The sequence below is a fragment of the Polypterus senegalus genome, chromosome 7, assembly GCF_016835505.1.
Source record: "Polypterus senegalus isolate Bchr_013 chromosome 7, ASM1683550v1, whole genome shotgun sequence".
Classification (NCBI taxonomy): domain Eukaryota; kingdom Metazoa; phylum Chordata; class Cladistia; order Polypteriformes; family Polypteridae; genus Polypterus; species Polypterus senegalus.
In genome coordinates this window covers 62,274,133-62,290,219 of record NC_053160.1, presented here as the reverse complement: position 1 = coordinate 62,290,219, position 16,087 = coordinate 62,274,133, and the positions used below count along the sequence as shown (strand labels likewise).

Genomic DNA, 16,087 nt, shown 5'->3' with positions numbered 1-16,087 from the left:
TCCTCAGTCGTCTACACAATTTATCTTATTTAAGCTTTGCTGCATTTGCTAAAAATTTCCTCTATTAAAATTCCTTTTAGCTGTTTTAGTTTTTGAGTATGCACTGTGCCAGAACACTGTGAAATCTGCCAAAATACTGTGAATGTTTATTGTCAATAAATAATCACACTTTTGCTTACAGTTTATTATGAAACTTAGTTTTAAATGAAATCAACCAATAATTAACATAAGCACTGAGAGCAAAAGCCCTTTTAAAGAGTTAGGTTGAAATATTATTCTTACTTAATGGCCATTCCCCAAGGCAATGTGAAGAAGCAATCAAAAAGCTAAATAAAATATTTGATTATATTGTGAAAACTTGTGGAATATAAAGGAAGGGATATTATGTTTACGCTCTGTAATGTGTTATTTTTGCTCTTGCTACTGCAGAAAAAGATGATTAATAGGTCAAAATAAAAATGGTAGTGTACCTAACAAGGCTGTTGGTGTGGTCTTTGATAGCTGAGAAATCCAATACTTGGTCCACAGGTTTGGTACAGTAGAGGTAGGAGACTTTATTTAGGAGCAACTTTGGTAAATCTTGCAGTTATCTTCAAATTGAAGTGCCAGTTGATAGATTGCGTGGCAACACAAATAATGTTTAGTGACTAGCATGTCCCTTTTGAAAAGTAAGCCTTGAAGTGATGCATTTACAATAACTGAACCAATTTCAATATTACTCATAAGGAAATGAAAAGAAGCTTTATGTAAATATCTGACATATAATTAAAATGTGATTTTTTTTTGTAGATCGTTCCTTAAGAGATGGCATTGTGTTTTCAGGTAGTAGTTAGACACCTATTGAGAACTATCAAATTTCTGCTTCAGCTTTAATGAGACTTTCACCTTAAAATACAGAGAGTCCTAGAAAACCAATTTGTGCTTCATTATTACGGTAATGAGAGTAAAATATTCACCTACAGTAATGTTCAGTTCTTGAAGTGGAAAAATGAAGAGGCAGCACTCAAGTTGCTTCTGCAATGTAAGCCAAATGCAGATGCATATTTCGCTTGCAGACCCAAAGTATGGGGTCACCCCTCTGTTATCCATATATGTGTCACGACTCATGGTTTGTATGTTAGAAGGCTGGGGGATCTTGTAGATTCACATCCTCCAAGATACTTGTAATTAAGGCATGAGGAAGTGCCAGTATTGCATATTGATGAGTGATGGCTGACTAAAAAAGCTGACGGCATGCATCCAAAATACCCGGTACTCCAAACTGCAAAATTAAGAAGTGTCGCTGAGTTGCAGCCTGCTTCCATCACTGGTAAAGTTTAAATCACATAAGAGTGCAGCATGGGAGAACTACACTGATCTAACCTTATCAATTTTGAAACAAACAAGTTCTCCCCATGACAGCCTGGTGTTATATGTAAGCACTCTGGTCTTTTTCCACATCCCAAAGATGTGCTTGTCCCTACAATGGTCTGACAACTCATCCAGGTTTAGGTCTTCTCTTATCAGTGATCTTGCTGGCATAAACTCTAAACTCTCATTCCATGGCAACTAGATTAAGCAGATGTAAAAATAGATGGATGGACAATACAATGTATTTCAAAAGAAATGTGTGTATTCAGTAGTTAGCAGTCTGTAAAATTAGGGTGTAAAAAGACTGGTGCAAATTAAAATGGAATTCATACAAAAACACTTTCAAAACATTGCAAGACTTTTATAGCTGAAGAATGAATGTCATACTCTGCATAAGCAATGGACAAAGAAAATTATATATAGAGAGATAGTTGTAGATGAGATCTAAATGTTTCATAATACTGTACTTTTATAAGGAAACTAGCCAACCCGCATAATCAGGCTGTTTCTTTTAATGATTTTTAAGCACAGTGGAGAAAATTAACATTTGAAAAATCGGTACTGTAATAAATCAGCAAGAAAAGCAACATTGTAACAATGCACGGAACGAACCAATACACAATCGTCCGTGACTGAAAACTGGCTGACCGTCCTCGCGCCTTCTCCTGCCAGACGGAGGGATGGGGGTGCACGGCGCAGAGTGTGGAATGGGAAGAGAGGAGAAGGACGTTCATTCAGCTCCGTCCGTCATGCTAGTCTGCTGATTTCTCGTCCAGTATGCACTGCCTGCTCATGTGCCCACCTCCAACTCATCACTTGAGTCGTTGGCTGCTTTTATATATATAATCCAAGACATCTGACCACAGTAGTAGCGAGGTGGGAGGGGGGTGTGTACAAAGGGTTGGGACGCAACCAGTGGGAGCGTATGAGTTGCACTTAGTGGGAATTCCACAGTTTGCAGCCCGAATGGGGTTCAACGGCTTACCCACGCTGGGTCGACACACGCTCAATGTCATGCATAATTATTCATTGAATGCTAAACACTTCTGGAAAGACACGGTTGTCTAAAACGGGTTGGTGTGAGAATACAACAGTAAGTGAATGAAAAGATGGAACTCTGGAGAGAGCAAAATACAACACAATAATGAACCCGCAGCATAAAAAACGCCGCATAATTATTTATTGATGGTTGAACACTTCTGGAAAGACACAGTTGTCTAAAAAGGGAGGGTTTGAGGATACAACAAGAACTGAATGAAAAGATTGAACTATAGACTTTTCATTGCTATGTGCGGTTTTAGCTGCCTTTCTATATATAATCCACCAAGACACCTGACCACGGTAGTAGCAAGGTGGGAGGGGGGTGTGTACAAAGTGCAGGAGCATCTAAGAAGACACATGTTTGTCGCGGATGCGAATTGCTGTATGTAGCGTGTAAAACAGTTTGCTATGGTGACTGCGGTCGTGCGTCGTAACTGAAAACTCGGTTTTTTAAAGACTGCTTACTTCATTGTGTTTTAACCTCAGTTGTAAAGGAATGTTTTAAGGACCCCATGGAATACCCCTCGGTTTTGGCTGTTTTTCTATATATAATCCACCAAGATACCTGACCACGGTAGGAGGGGGGTGTGAAAAGAGGGGAGGGACGTAATGAGTGGGAGCGTATGAGTCACACTTAGTGGGAATTCCACGGCTTGCAGTCCGAATGGGGTTCAACAGCTTACCCACGCCTCTCTGCGCTGGGTAGACACACAGTCAATCTCATGTATAATTATTTATTGAATGCTAAACACTTCTGGAAAGACACAGATGTCTAAAATGGGTTGGTGTGAGAATACAACAGTAAGTGAATGAAAAGATGGAACTCTGGAGAGAGCAAAATACAACACAATAGTGAACCCGCAACATAACAAACGCTGCGTGGCTCAGACGTGCATGTGGACTCTTACCACAGACGAAAGGGACTAACTGGGTGGTCGGTGAGTTTTTGCATCCAGGCAAATGGGCAGGCAGTGTGAATGCCTAGAGAGTGAGGGTAGACGCCGGCCGGTGAAAAAGGAGTGTTGGTGGGCAGGAAAACGTCTTCCGTGTTCCTGCAGGAGTATCTAAGAAGACGCATGTTTGTCGTGGATGCGAATAGCTGTTTGTAGCATGTAAAACAGTTTGCCATGGTGCACGCGGTCGTGCGTCGTAACCAAACAGTCGGTTTTTAAAGACTGCTTACTTCATTATGCTTTAACCTCAGTTGTAAAGGATTGTTTTAAGGATCCCATGGGATACCTCTCGCAAACCGTTTCACACGCTGCATATGGCGATTCACCTCCGCGAGAAACATGCCTCTATGAACAGTCAACGTAGCTCGGAGGTGCATGACGTGCACATGACATTAACCTGACCTGCACTGCATGTGGCCTCTACGATAGACGAATATAAATGACGCCATTTTTTCTGTGTTGTCGCGTCCGAGTTGGTGGGCGTGGCCCTGCGAGTTGTCGTCGTATCCAATGGTCTTGGAGTTGGTGGGCATGGCTCCTTCCTGCGTGCGCCATAAGTGTCTCACTTGTCGGCGGCTTAGTGAATCCACGTCTCTTCCAGCGTGCTTTCCATGGTTGTCTTGCCTTAGTGAATTATATATATAGATAGTTTTATCAGTGGCTGTTGATATGATTGGCATTAAATAGAAAAGCCCAATGTAATGATGTCTATATGAAACATCCATCCATCCATTTTCTAACCCGCTGAATCCGAATACAGGGTCACGGGGGTCTGCCGGAGCCAATCCCAGCCAACACAGGGCACAAGGCAGGAACCAATCCTGGGCAGGGTGCCAACCTACCGCAGGTCTATATGAAACACTACAATTAAAACCACACTAGCATAAAGCAGCTGATATGATATTTTGACTCATCCAGCTTGGTGTAATTGCAACATCAATCATTTTCTGCACAAATGACCAAGACAAAAAATGTTGAAAATTTCATACATCTAATGAAATATGTGTGCTGTATTTATGGAATAGAAGTCACAGTGATATTACAATTCACAAGCCACCAACTCTCTGAATAACAGGTGGGGATTTTTTTAAGTTGTCTGAATGAGTTCTACTAAGAACGTGTGATTATGTGATTAGACTTGTACTGATGGTGGTGACAGGTCAGTGACAGGACAACGCATTAGTGTGGGGACATGAGTAGCAGACGTAGTACTGGCACCAGGTGTCACTGCATTTCACTGCTGGGTATGTAAGAAAATCTGACCATAGTGGATTTGCCCCATCAGATGTGCTAGATGCTAGAAGTTATAAAACCTTTTTTATTGACTTGTACTGTATGCATTCTGCTGTGTGTAACAAAACTGGAAAGAATCATGTTAATCCATAGCTTCACACAGGCGTTCACTGAGTCTCTTCAGCTAACTTTTTAGATGAATAATCACATCCGTACACTCCTGACAGATCGCCATTTTGCACACTGTCTAGTAGATTATTCACCTGAATGTATTAAATATTAAGTTCTGTGATGAAGGACAAAATTAAGCTGCAATTGTGGTCTCATTGTATCAAAGAAAACATATACAGTTACAATATCTTTATATAATATGCTGCCGTGGCTGTCCGTCTGTCTGTCTAGGATTTTAAATCACCTGTAGCTCGCAAACTTTTTGGCCTATTGACCTGAACATATACAACGTGATGATTGACCTCCAAAGTTATTCCTCTTTTTATTTTTATTTTATTTTATTGTAGAATCAAGTCTCGGCAGTGACCAGCAGAGCGGCTGTCGGAGCATGCATACGGGTGCCATTCTCATTCCCTACCACCTTTGCCATCACTTCCCCTACCTCTTCAAAACTTAAATCATTCTTGAGGCAGACTGAAGACTTAAGTGCCAGTTTAAATGAAAAATAAAAGAAATGTACTAAGTAATTGCAACACAAACACTGACTTAATCTGTTTTAACACTGTAAAAACTGTACGTTAAAACTGTCTAGCTAAATATTCAGTTTTACAATGAACAGGAAATGCTTGGTTAAAGAACACCCATTGCTCATCTCACGCTGTCGCTCTCCTTAATGTAATACTTTTGGTGTTTCCGATCACCCCTTCACACTGACATTCACCCTCTCTCTCTTCCTTAAGCCAAAAACAACCGACAACTCTGGCATGGGGCTATTTCTTCTTTCTCCTCTCGCCGTTTCTGCCTATCATCTTAAATGTTCTCGAGGCTTGTGGAATGCTGGGGCTCCCTCCCTGTTCCCTTTTAACAGGCTAATGCCACTCAAACATTTAGCTTCACCAAGCTGTTTTATGACGAATTGAAGATATGTTAGGAATGCTCAGATGGATAACTGTTCTTCAAAATATTAATTTCATTTAAGAGGTCCTTGGTAGTGTAAGATCAACTGAGCAGCATGTCCGCACTGAAGGCCATCTGCATTAACATGTGCCGATGTGATTTCCTCACAGTGATTTTCTATTTAAACTACTAACAACATCTTCATCATTGTTCACATTTCGAAGAGCACTCCTCTGTCTAAGCATTTACAAAATAGTGTCAATTTGTCTCAAAACGCCATCATGTGTTAACTAGCAACCACAAGTTTAGACTGCCACTGCATGTTCACCAGTTAATGCATGTAAAGTAATGGTAAAGGTCTCTGGTAGCCTACCTTCTACAATCAGGGAAAAGTAATTGACAGCAAAGGATTAACCAATAATAAACAGGTTCAGCAGGGCGGTCATGGTCTTGATTGACAAGTGATGGAATCATCATGAAAAGGGGCATTCTGAAGTGAATAGCATTGGCATTAAATTAGCCATTCGGAAATGTGGCGTTTGGAAAAATCACATTGTGAACTAAAAATGGTATTTAAAATTAAGGCCATTTAGAAATAAAATCTGTAATAATAATAAAAATGACAACATACTGTATTTCGTAATAATTTGATTACTTATATTTAATAATGCTTTTTTCACAATTTATTTACTTATTTATATACAGGACTGTTCAAAATGAAAGAGCAGATTTCAAACATATATATTGTATAAAAAAAACCCATTCCACACATCACTGGATAGAGGGAAAGTTCAAAGTTTGGTCCTATGGTCCTTGATGTTGCATGCACTCAACATGAGCACCATGTGTAGTGTGACAAACATCAAAACGGTAGACCATTTCTTGTCACACACGAGTCTACTGGTCCCTAGTTACTGAATTCACAGCTTCCTCAATTCGATGTCGCAAATCTTGAAGATTAGCGGGCATAGGTGGAACCTTTCGGTCCATCGTCCTGGAATAGTGTTGTTCAGGTATCCCCGGAACTTCATGCAAGATGCTGCCCGCCTCATTTCCACTTGGATGTTTGGTGTTACCTGAATGACACCATTCTAGGATGATGGATTAGAAGAGGTGAACAACAAGATTTTGTTCATCGTCTATGGCCTCCCAGGCCTCCAGACCTTAACCCCTGCGATTTTTATCTATCAGGGTACATTAAAGAAAGAGTGTTTGTTCCACCTATATTTGAGATATTTGGGTCTCCCAGTGACTGGGGTGAGGTGTGTCAAAGCAAAATATTATTTTAGTTTAATTGCTTTTAGTTTTTTTTTTTATTATTATTATTTTATTTACCCACTGGTTAACCAATGCTGGCATGCAAGTGTACTTGCCTTAATAGGTCGATTACAAGACATCTTGGTACATGGCATCATCTGGGGCTGGCCAAGTGGATAACAAGGAGAGGGCCATGAAAGACAGGAGAAAAAAAATGGAAGAAAGGAAATTGAGTGAGTGAGAGCGAGCCAAGTAGGATGAATGGAGCTTTATGTGGGCCGGAGGGAGAGAGAGAGAGAGAGAGAGAGAGAGAGAGAGAGAGAGAGAGCGTGAGTGCAAGCCAGCTGGGATAGCTGAATAGCTATGGGCACAGTGACGACAGTAGGTACTTGGTGTAGTTCCCACTGTTTGTTTTTTTTTTTACAAAAATAACATTTAATATTAATAATATAGTATGCACTTACACTAACAAATATTTAATAACACTAATAATTATGTATTATATGGTTTTATGTGATATAAATTATTTTCAGTATGGTTTATATATTTTTGGCTTGCACGTCATCCTTGAGTTTCTGCAATCTTTCAAAAAGCTCCAAAAATATTTCCAATTGTTCACAGGCAACTCACAAATAACCTAATTGCAAATGCCAAAATCGTGAATGTGGAGGGGTCACTGTACTATCATGGTAACAGGGTTATCCATTCCAGAAGAAAATCTCATGTGGCAGTGATGGAAGATATGACAAAAAGGAAGTGAAATGCTGCAGAACTGTGGGACAATCTCATGGGTTCTATTGTATTTTTTTGTTGAGTACCTGTTGGGTGATGGTATTGAGACCTAACACAATATACATCAACATAATGAGTACCAAAATGACAATACAGCTTATTAAAGATATATAAGAGGTTAAACAAGGAAAGTGAAAAATATGGGGTGAAAAATAAATGTGTACATTTGTACATTTTTATTTTTATTTTAGTGGACAAAGCCATATAAAAAGAAAGTAAGGTGAGATCAAAGGCATTTCAAGCTAATGTATCACAGTGTTTTTGACAGAGCTCACCAAAGATGAATTTTGATAAGCATACGGCATTTAATATATACAGCAAACCATTTCCTAAATAAATGAGAAATCAAATCCTGCCATCTTTAGAAATGTAGTTCCATCAAGGAATGACCAAACAAAATGTAAGGACAAGATATCAATTGTCATTTCTGGAAATAAGCAAAAAAATAGTGCTCTATTATTTACAGAAGTGACAGAAACAACCTTTTTTTCCTTTTCAAAGCTTGCATCAAGAAATGTGGTGGGAATTATTTAATTCTCAGAGCATTTAAATGTAGCTTCACCATGCTGAACAAAAGGTCATAACAGCGCAGATTTTCTTCTTTCCTGACCTACAGTAACTTATCAGTTTTCATATCAACTAAGAAGTTATTTTTTACATGTCTGAAGAAATGGATTTAGAAAATGTGATAATATTGTAATTCTGTCAGTTTTTTGCTCAGCAAAGAAGGATAAACAAATAGGTTACGGCATTTTTTTCTAACACTGTCCAAAAAAAGCTCAACTATTCAGTCCACATGGCTAATTGGCTTAGGAAGCCATTTAAGTGCTTTCATGCTCCTTTAACCTTCTATTAAGGCTGATTCAAAAATTAAACAGACAGCATTAGTTGCCCTTCATCAATGCCATAACAATCATACAATTAATAACAACATAATTAAAAACACTTCACAAGTACTCTCCACTCTAACACCACACTCCTAAAAACACTACACTCAAGTAATTGCGCCCACTGACTACAGCAACCAAAACAGTAATTACGCATGATAAATGCACCTGGCAATTAAGCCATTCGCCCCTTAATTTAAAATATTATAATATATTATAAACTGGTAATACAGATAACTTGGCCCACTGCTGTCCAGCAGTGGAAATGCAACACTCTACCTTTTACAGTAATAGTCTAAAACATTTTGTAATGCTTGTTCTTTCACAATTTAAAAGTAAAGCTTTTTCCCCTTTTTTATTATGACATTAACTAGTAAAAATGTCAGATACCCAGCAGGTTGTGTGGGTGAATAATTTTCTAGTACTGCCCCAGCCATTTTCTTTTTTATAAAGGCCCTGCATTAAAACAACCTCATTCTTCCTGCTCCTACCTGCAAAGTAAGAGCAGCATCTCAGTCCTGCTAAAAGTATACAATACAACACAATACAATACAATACAATTTATTATTGTATAGCCCAAAATCACACAAGGAGCACCGCAATGGGCTGTAACAGGCCCTGCCTCTTGACAGTCCCCCAGCTTTTACTCTCAAAGAAGACCAGGAACAACTCCTTGGAAAACCTTGGGAAAGGCAGTTCAAAAACAGACCCCTTTCCAGGTAGGTTGGGCATGCAGTGGGTGTCAAAAAGAAGGGAGTCAATACAATACAGTATACAGAACAAATGTTCAATACAGTATAAGAATAAAAATATTACAAGTACTGAGCAGAATTTAACAGTGGATGATATCACATATCCGGTTTCCTCCCACGATCCAAAGACATGCAGGTTAGGTGGATTGGCGATTCTAAATTGGCCCTAGTGTGTGCTTGGTGTGTGGGTGTGTTTGTGTGTGTCCTGCGGTGGGTTGGCACCCTGCCCGGGATTGGTTCCTGCCTTGTGCCCTGTGTTGGCTGGGATTGGCTCCGGCAGACCCCCGTGACCCTGTATTCGGATTCAGCGGGTTAGAAAATGGATGGATGGATGGATGATATCACATAATATGATTTGGATTTGTTTAGAGTGCTGGAGACCTCATCCATCAATGCCTCCTCCATTTGGCCATTCCACAGCTGAGACAGCCAATCTGATGAAAGGACCCATCTGCCCCACAAGTATTGCCCCATTCCTTCTCCTATTCACTGTTGAACATGAGGTTAGATCGCTAACAAGACTCCTTTTTTAAAACCACCCCTGCCTACTGCCTGAAGATTTCCTACAGCTCTTGTATGGAAAAAAATCACAGTCAGGCCTACAGCATTAAAATTCTGGTACAACTGCACAAGATCCATCAGTCCCGTTCACTATTGATGAATTACAAATAATGTTTTCTGATTTTAGAGAGTGACTAGTGGGACTGCCTTTCAGAAATTGTAAAAGCATGTTGGGAGGTTTGAGCACAAAACACAAAAATTATACTTGTGGGACGGGCAACGGTAAATTAATGGGGCAAACTTTCATATAAAGAAAAATCAGGTCAGGTTGTTGTGATTGCCACTTTGGAATGTGACAATTAAAAAACAAAAAACAAAGAGAACAACCACCAATTAAAAAGTAAAAAAATAAAATAAATCTGCATTTACATTTTAAAACTAAAATTAAGAAATTGCATAATTAATTATAATCTTCCTAAGCCCTTCTAAATTCTTTCAACTTTCCTCTCCACCTCTTCTTTTCTGGTGCTACAAAACACAATATCATCAGCATAAACCAGCAGGATTGGTCTTTTATCCCACAAGTCAACACAACCACAACCAGATCAAAGAGGTAAGGACTTAAAGAAGATCCCTGGTACAGACCTACTCTAACTTGGATCTTGTCTGTTACCTCAACATTGCTTTTAACTCGAGTCCTCACTGTCTCTTGACATGACATTCTGCCATAAGCATTCTCTGAATCAATAAACAACATATGCAATCCTTTCTGTTTTTTCTCATTGCTCCTCTATGAATTATCTCATTGCAAACACTGCATCCTCTTCCAGGCATAAAACCAAACTTCTCCTTCCCTGTGGTGGTCTCTTCCCTTAGCGTTCTCTCTATAAGCCTTTCCCAAATTTTCACTGTGTGTGCCATCAGCTTTGTTCTTCTATAGTTTCCACAATCCTGAATATTTCCCTCTCCTTATAAATGGGTACAATTACACTGTTCCTCCACTCCTCTGGTATTCTCTCCTGTTCATTGTTCCTCTGAATTAAAGGAGGTGGATAAAATATAGACTATGCATCAATAATGCTATGTGTCAGTTTGAATGAATGCTATTTTATGTTTTAGTATTTTTGTTGTTAATTTTGAGCTATTATTTTTCATGTTTTTTTTTTTATGTTATCTATGTTAATTTCACGTATCATTGGGTATATGCGTTTTGTCCCCTTGAATATACTTCAATTTCATATGTTTTATTGGTGAATCCCTAGGAGGTGGAGCCACCCTGACATCACAGTTGCCAAGTTCAGCTTCTTGCTATTAATTTCCAGTCAGAAGTGTGACTCAGCAGTCGAGTATTGAAGCTGTTTTGAGTTTTATTTAAAGTACTACTTTTTTTCTTTGGATTTATTGTTTTTTGTTTTCCTGTATCACTCTGCTCTTGGATTTTCTTTTCAAACTTGCTTGATTTGGATTGGTTTTTAAGCAACTCCCTTCTACTCTTTTGAGCAGTCATGTCATATTTTTCCATTTTGATAAATAACTCTTTTATTTATAAAGATTCTGTGTTACCCTTTTATCCACAAACAAGCAGATTTTGGTAAACCCCTTTCTTGTGGACCATTTTGATATATTTTAAAACATTCTGAACTTTTAAGTCACCTTCTCATTTTTCAGACTGGCTAGGCCAAATCTTGTAGCTAGCATAGTAAGCTGGATTGGGGTGTGTTTCTGGAATCTGAAGGTCCTGGTCTGTGCAGCATTTTGGAGGCCTCACATCCATATTTGCCAAGCCTGGGACTCCAGTTCACAACAAAAAAAAAAAACTTTTAACAAGACAGTACCTATAAATTGTTGGGAAAACTGCTTTCAAAACAGTCCTCACAGCATTTAATTAATTACAGTACAAAAGCAGACCACTTTAAAAATGCATAATTACTCCTCTTACTTAAAGACTTTTTCTGTGCTATCGAAAAGATGAATAAGGTACTGAGTAGGAAATTATTCTTCCTAATCACATTTCTATTTATGTCCCTTTCCTATTAATAAAAAGAAGTCTATGCATATTTAATAGCCTTAGGCAGCTCTCGGAATGAATATATTTCCATATTTTGGTTTCTGATCATTCAAAGTTTGGACCCCCAGTCCATTAAACACTAAACTATACCACAATAGTAATGTGTTACTTAAGTTACAAGGGGTTGCCAAGGTTACAAGGGATACTGAATTGGTTTGGGGCAGAGGATGGACCCAAGAAAGATCATGTACTGAAAAATGAATTCACAGTTGGCAAATAAAGATTAAATCTTCAAATCAAAGCGGGTTAACAGAGGCCACCCGTTGGTATAAAATGTTGCACCTGTAGAAGGTGCCTGCGGAAGACTTTTTAAAAACCAGATGGGATGTGCAACCAAGTAAGTGCAGGTATATGAGCTCATTCAAAGATAAATGTGACTCTGCTGCTAAATAAAAATTATAAGAAGTTGAAATCATTTTTGCTCCTGGCTGTTTAAATGAGAGAGGGGCCTTCCTGCCTATACCACAGTGATACTGGAGTTTGGAGGTGAGTTGGATCATACACTCATTTGGCAGAGAGCAAGTTAGGGCACAGTATTAAGAGAGAAAGACTTAATATGGTGTTATAAGGAGGTGAGCAAGAGGATAAGCTAACTCAACAAACCAACAGTGACAGGAACTTGTGATAAGTAAGGTCTAATGGGAAAGCAAAACAACTTTTGTCATTACATGTCATTTAATAATTGTTTTTGTTTCTTTTCGATATACAATCTCTGTCTTTTATCCAGCTGGTTTCCATGTTGATATCCCAAAATAGAGCCACATTTTCTATATGCACAGAGGACAGAGGAACATTGGCAAAAACAGAACAATTCTAAATGCCAGTATGGGAAGACCAGGGCTGCCAAGTGTGAGGGATAACCTGTCATCCAGGAGTTAAAATTCTAGAGGCACCCCTGCAATACACAACAAATAGCCAGAAAACTTGGGACCATGTTAGCATTAGAAGGGCTATATAAATTATTAACCTTGTAGTGGTCAAGTCAAATAGGTTCAAAAGAAAATCAATATTAATCCACCCAGTTTCTAGATGGTAGCATACACAGTAATCGCAAGCACAATCAGATATTTCCTCCACTCTATTCCAGGCAAGCCCTGTCCTATACCTCCTAACTCCAACTATCTGAACAAGTTAAATGGTGCCTTTTTATGCCAAATCCAGGAGAACAGCTGGTGCTATACCATTGCACATTGGAAACATTTCTAGGCCAGGTGGAAGTTCTACAAAACAGGGAGGTGTTCTGGCAGTACTGCCCTCTGGCGGTACCCAAGGATCCCAATAGGGCTGTTTTTTCAAGCCCCATGCAACCCTGTAGGTGTCCAAACTGGGATCACGTCTGATGCATATTTAAGCCTATCGCACTGGGGAATGATCCATCTCTGGAACACGATATCTCCCAACCCCTTCATTATTCTTTCTGCCCAACTGGGAAAAGAGCTGGATACAGTCCTGGCTAGGCTGAACTATTGTGCACTTGATCCGTCCATTAGGTCTCCCGACCAGGCAAGGTATTACACTCCACCCTAGTCGGTACACCCATTCTTCTGTATTAGTATTCAAAAGGGATATCGGGATTGCTAGTTCTTGTAACCAAGTTGAGCCCCTCTGATCTCATGAGTGATTTTAGGATTTGACCAGAAGTAACTTAAAAGAAGAGTTTGTAACATCAAGACAGGGGATTAATTGCATGATGGCTAACTGCTTAGCGCTCCTTCTTCAGAGTTCCATTATTAGAAACCTGAAGACCGTTCCAGAAAAGGACAGTATTAATTTGTACTTTGAAAAGTGAGTGAGGCATAGATTAAATAAAACAAAACAGAGACATATACCATACATGAAAAAAGTAAGCTACAACAGATTAAAACATAGGGGACATAACTCTGTTGCCAAAAATCTATAAAACTTCAAAAGAAATTCTCTTAGAACTTTACTTTCTAAGGTCAATGTCTTTATTTTGTAACAAAGAACAGAACATCAGTGTCTGTGTGCTATGATCTGAATGGCATGCCCATCATAATGTCACATGTGTCCATAGCCATGTTCTCTTGTGTGACCTTGTGGCATGTGGTGTCATAGCAACCAAAAGAGAGAAGGAATAATGAAAATAAATAAAAATATAAATGTCAAACAAGCAAACAAGTCATGACATCTAAAGTCCAGGAACTGAATGCTGGCACTGTCACTGCTTAACAAAATATTCAAGTTTCTCCTGTACCTGAAGAGTTTTTCTTTGTGTACTTTGCTTTATGAAATATCCCATTACATAAAAAAATCCTCCAAACCCCCCTTCTTGTCTGAAGTGTATTTAACTGTCTGGAATATCATTAAGAAGAAAATGCACGGGTGAGCTCAGTAATCGCAATGGAAGACCTCCATTGCTGATGTCAGTAGAATTCTCACCAAACAACAAGCTCCAAACATCTGTCTGACAGATCAGAAACAGTCTTAAGGTCGCAGATGTGTATCTGTCAGAGACCGCTATTCACAGAAGACTTCATGAACAGAAGTACAGTGGCCATACTGCAAGAGGCACACCACTAGTTAGCCACAAATTTAGGATGGCCAGATAACAATTTGTGAAAAAATACTGAAAAGAGCCTGCAAAATTTTGGAAAAAGGAGTTGTGGACAGATGAACTTGTATTAGAGTGATGGTAAGACTAAAAGAAACTGCCCAAGATCCCAAACATTCCAGATGGATGGATGGATGGTGGTGGGTTTGTTATGGCTTGGGCATGTAAGGCTGCCACAGGTATTTGCATACTTCTCTTGATTGATGATAGTATTGCTGATGACAGTTGCACAATGGATTCTTCTGTGTATAGAAACATCTGCTCAAGTGCCAGTAAATGCCTCCAAATTCATTGGCCAGCACTTAAAAAGACTTCCCACCAGAAGCAGGTGTTCATTTTGGAACCAGCTTCCAAGGAGGAGAGGCTGGAATGAAGCATTACTGCACTAAAGATTTTTGTGATAATCTTGTCTGGCTAGCTTTACAGCTTTACCCCCCACACATAAGGAAACATGGTATGTCTGTGGTCAGAGTAGTATAGTAGACCTTAATCAGTTAGTTTCTCTTTTTGTTTACTAGGAATAAACATGTTCACTCCACTCTCTGTTTTCTCCAAAGAAGAGAGGATTCTCTTTTTATGGGCTATAGGTGGCCCAGGGGCCTAAATCCTCATAAGTTCGTCAGAATCATGGCCTGGACTTGCTCAATGTTGTCATCAGTAATGTCCGCCCATTTTTGAACTTCTCACTTCATTTGTAAGCACTCCAAAATGTTGAAACACTGTCTACATATTGTGCACAAAGTCTTCTGTGGTTAATTATTGAGTTTGCAAATACAGTATAAAGTTGTAGGAGGAAAATGTGCATTCCGGCCAGAATGGAGAATAATTCATTACCTGGACTGGAGGCCACCATGACGACACAGATGGATTGGATGGCGGAAACAAAAAATACCTCTGGCCGGTATCAGATAATCGAAGGATGGCAATAGCTGGAAGCAATTCCATCCCCCATGTGCTAGTGGTCCTCACATGGGAAATCAGTTGGGATGCCCGCAGGGGTGCTTGGAATATGAAGTCTGGAAATGCAGCCCTGTCAGGGTCCCTACATACCATTAGAGTGTGCTGTCATGGAAGGCCCTCACTACTTTCCTTATAGCTCACAAGTGCTCCCCGGAAGATATGGCATGGCATCGGCATCCATCCAAACGGGAGCTCAATACCCTACGTAACTGAGTCAGAGTTGGGGGGCAGCGGGCAACACTCAGTGGTGGTGGAGAAGAATGAAGAATTGTTAGTTTATTGCTCATTTATTGTATAATTGTGGCATATTGCTGGAATGAGTTCTGTAAAAGTACTTGGTGGAATAAATATATTTATTTTATTCAATTAGCATTTAGTGCATTGATGTGTCTGTGGTTTGGGGGCTCTCTGCCACCTCCTTGTGGTCACATAGTGTGTGTATGTATATATATATATATATATATATATATATATATATATATATATATATATATATATATATATATATATATATATATATATATATATATATATATACTCAGCAAAAAAAGAAACGTCCTCTGACTTTCAACTGTTTTTACTTTCAGTAAACTTAATGTGTAAATATTTGGCGGCGTTGTTGCTGGTGATGTTTGGTAAGGACCTGCCTTACA

The 16,087-nt window shown here is 39.2% G+C and overlaps 1 protein-coding gene across 6 annotated transcripts in view; it reads right to left on the bottom strand.

Annotated features, from left to right (window-relative positions):
• The window catches only part of pde4d (phosphodiesterase 4D, cAMP-specific), a 1,397,741-nt gene that overhangs the window by 377,418 nt on the left and 1,004,236 nt on the right, over positions 1 to 16,087 (bottom strand). The gene's annotated exons all lie outside the window — the stretch shown is intronic.